At 38.1% G+C, this 3,869-nt stretch overlaps 1 pseudogene; it reads right to left on the bottom strand.

The window, feature by feature from the left end:
* Positions 1–1,247, bottom strand: part of LOC110309829 — a 2,651-nt pseudogene extending 1,404 nt beyond the window's left edge.
* Positions 1,248–3,869: the final 2,622 nt, after the last annotated feature.

Raw genomic sequence — 3,869 nt, 5'->3', positions numbered from 1 at the left:
TGGAAGGAGTTACAGAGACAAAGTTTGGAGCTGAGACAAAGGGATGGACCATCTAGAGACTGCCATATCCAGGGATCCATCCCATAATTAGCCTCCAAACGATGACACCATTGCATACACTAGCAAGCGTTTGCTGAAAGGACCCTGATATAGTAATTTCTTAAGTACGTTTTTCAATGTGAGCTTTGTCAGCTTTTCCTTTCAAAAGCATGGCATCATCTTTGGTGACAATGACCTCTACAACTTTTCCTAAGTCATTAGCTTGAACATCTTCAAGATTTAGATTCAACCCTTCTTCTCCAAACACCACACCACCAGTAGCAATAGCCATATCTTTAAGGTGGTTCTTCCTATTGTCCCCAAACCCTGGAGCTTTGATTGCTACAACCTGAAGACCAACTTTTAGCCTGTTCAAACCAGTATACTTAGAGCTTCTCCATCAACTTATCCAGCCATTATGATCAAGGGCTTCCCATGAACATTAGCAATTTCAAGAGCAGGTACAATGGACTGAACACTAGAAATTTTCTTCTCATTCAACAAAACATAGGCATCTTGGAATTCATAATTTTGGCCTGTTGATGTATTAATAAAATATGGGGAAATATACCCTCTATCAAACTTCATGCTGTCAGTAATTTCTAGCTCATTATTCAGGGTTTTTCCATCCTTCACTATGATGGCACGCTTTCTTCCAGTCTTTTTCATTGCATCAGAAANGATGTTCCCAATGTCTTTGTCTCCATTTGCAGAAATTGTAGCAACCTGAGCAATTTCTTCAGGGGTTATCACAGGTTTAGATTATTTCTTAAGTTCAGCAATTGCAGCATTGGCAGCCAAAATCATACCTCTCTGGATTTCCACTGGATTAGCCCCTTTGCTGTTCTTCTCAAAGCAGTGGCAGTGGTGGTGCCATCCCAAGCCTCTTCCTTTGTGTTATTGGCAGAATCCTGAACAAGTTTAGAGCCAATATTTTTGTATTTATCCTTTAAATCAATTGACTTTGCAACAGTGACCCCATCTTTTTTTACTTTGGGATGTCCCCAACTCTGTTTGATAGTCACTGTTCTTCCCATTGGCCCCATTTTAACAGCTAAAGTACCGGCTAAAAGGTCTACACCTTGAAGCATTAAGACTCAAGCATCTGCACCAAATTTTACATCTTTGGCATAGGCCCAAGTGAGATGAGGAGCCAGTGCCCAGGACACTGGTCTCATCTGGTGAAGGACTGTGGGTAGTGGAAGCATTTCTGTGGGGTGTTGGTAGGAGAGCACAAGGTGAGGCAGGCCATCTTCAGCTAGTCTACTGTAAGAATCTTATATAACACTAATTATTTTGCAACAGTTCCATCTCTAGAGATCACAGGACTAAACTTTCCCCTCTTGAAAACTTACACTGGGGATTCCATTTCAATTCAGAGGGTTCAGGCTGTATACTAAAAACCATAGCAGCTTTCTCTTGTGTTCCATTAATATTTGTCATTATCTTTCAGTCAGCCCTATTGTCTTGATTACTGTTTCTATAGAACAAGTCTTAATATTGAATATTAATCTGATTCTGCAACAAATTAACACAGATTTGACATCTTGAAACCACAGAAAAATTTGGAGGCCTAAGCCTGGAGTCAAGATTTAGGCAGGGCTATCATCTTTTTGGAGCATCCTCCCACCCTTCTCTTGAGTTTCTGGTGGTTGGTGGTGATTCTCAGCCTCCCTGGGCTGTATGTCATCCCTTTCCTGTCTCTGTCTTCATGGTCATTTTCATCTTTCATCATTTTCCTTGCTCTAAGATCTTCCTCATCCAACATTTATATAACCATTCTTGTTTCCTTAATTTGGTGTTTTCATGGTGGGACCTTTCTTATCCTTTTACTTTCAGTGAATCTATCTCATTGAATTCAAAGCAAACAAACAGTTATTCAAAAATATTTACTCAGCCAAGCATGATTGTTTTATTACCATAGTTACAACATTTACAAATGTTTCGTTAGTGCTTAATTTACAAAAAAGTATTTTTTTAGTGCTTAATTTCTTGTTCTTGATCTTCTTCTTCTTGTTCTTCTTCCTCCTCCTCCTCTTCGTCTTCTTCTTCCTCTCCTCCTCCTCCTTCTTTTACTCCTCCTCCTTCTCCTCCTCATTGATTTATTTTCCCCTCTTTTTTTCTAATTTTTGTTTCATTATTTTTGGCATCTTGTGAGTCAATTGAATATTTTAGAATATCATCATGGGTTATTCATAGCACTTGAGGAATTAGCTTTGCATAATTACAGAGTGATTTATTTGGGTTTTGTGATCCAGAAGCACAATACACTGATAGACAAAGCAGAACGCTTTTTGTTCTACAATGTATGTGTTCTAATCCATAAAACCCATGACTGTATTACCTTACATTGCAAAGTATACTATTAATATATTATTATTTATGCATCTAGAAATGAGGACTAATAATGTCTTTTCCTGTCCAGATTCTTTTGTATCTTTCTCTTGTCTTGTATGTAGCTTGGTTTTTGCTGTTACAGAGTCTGAAAACATGGGTCTTGGTGGAATATAAATTCTGGTGTATAAAAATGGGGGCTGATCTATTGTCCTTGAGTTTTATGGTTTCAAACAAATTTTCCTTCTTCCATCTTAATGTGTTCTCCTTTCATTTTCTATTGTATTACTTCTAAGATTTGCAGTATCTAACAGGAATAGCACTTGTATAGACGAGAGTTACTATTTAGCTTTTGATAAAAGTCCCTTGTTCATTTCCTCTTGCCTTCAGAAAGGCTGTCCCTTGACATACTTTGGGAATTTGTTCTGGGAATTCTTCCACAGAAAACAAGTCCTTCTTACAACTGTGTGGCGATATTTATATATGTTACATGTATTTCCTCATGTACTTTATATATAAATATATGTATAGATATAATGTATATCTATACATATAATGTGTGTATATGTAATTTATGTGACACAATAAAAAAGTAGGTTCATGTTAAGTATGACACATTTTTCTTCAATATTTTTGATTCAAATTGGTTGAATCTGAGATAGAGAACTGAGGGATAGAAGAGGTCAACTCTATTTGATGAACTGGAAAATGAGATTTCAAGAGAAATTAACTAAGGCACATGGAGTGAAATGGGGTTGCAGGCTATGTTAGAGTCAGATTTTACTGTGGGTACAATAACGAGCTATGTAGGGCTGTAAGCAAAGGGCAGTAGATTCACTTGCAATTTTCTAGCATTCACTTCTGTTTCTGTGTGGAAAAAAGATGTTAAGGCTGACAAATAGAAGGACATAGAGTAGACTGATGAGTGACAGTTCTTGAACAAAGTTTGAGACAGGAGAGAAGAAAAATTGGAGCGAGAGACTTCACTTGCATTTCCTGTAGATTTGATGATGGACTGGCCATGGGATGGAAGTGAAAGGAGCAAGTTATTAATGCTTCTCACAGCTTAGTGTACTCAGTGGTGAGACAGACAGCAAGAGGAATGGGGGACTAGTAGATGGTTCAATGGATGAAGTGCCTGCTGCTCAAACATAATGATCTGAGTTCAGATCTCCAGCACCCATAATAAAGCTGAGCAGAGTGCTGAGTGTTTAGTAACCCAGAAACACGGCTCAGACAGATCCTTGAAGCTCACTGTCCAGTCTAGCCAAGTCACTGAGCTTCAGGTTCAGTGAGGTATGTTGACTCAAAAAATAAGGTAAGGGAGTAGTACTTAGAACTCTGGAAGTGTGTGAGACCACTGAGGGATCATGGGATCCTGGGAATGTGTGAGATCACTAAAGGATCCTGGAAACTCTGGAAATGTGTGAGAACATTAAGGGATCATGGGAACTCTGAACTCTGAACTCTTTTTTTTTTTTTTTTTTTTTTTTTTT

Source organism: Mus caroli, chromosome 14 (genome assembly GCF_900094665.2).
Source record: "Mus caroli chromosome 14, CAROLI_EIJ_v1.1, whole genome shotgun sequence".
Classification (NCBI taxonomy): Eukaryota; Metazoa; Chordata; class Mammalia; order Rodentia; family Muridae; genus Mus; species Mus caroli.
Note: the sequence above shows the minus strand (reverse complement) of the source record. Positions and strands in the feature narration are given on the sequence as shown.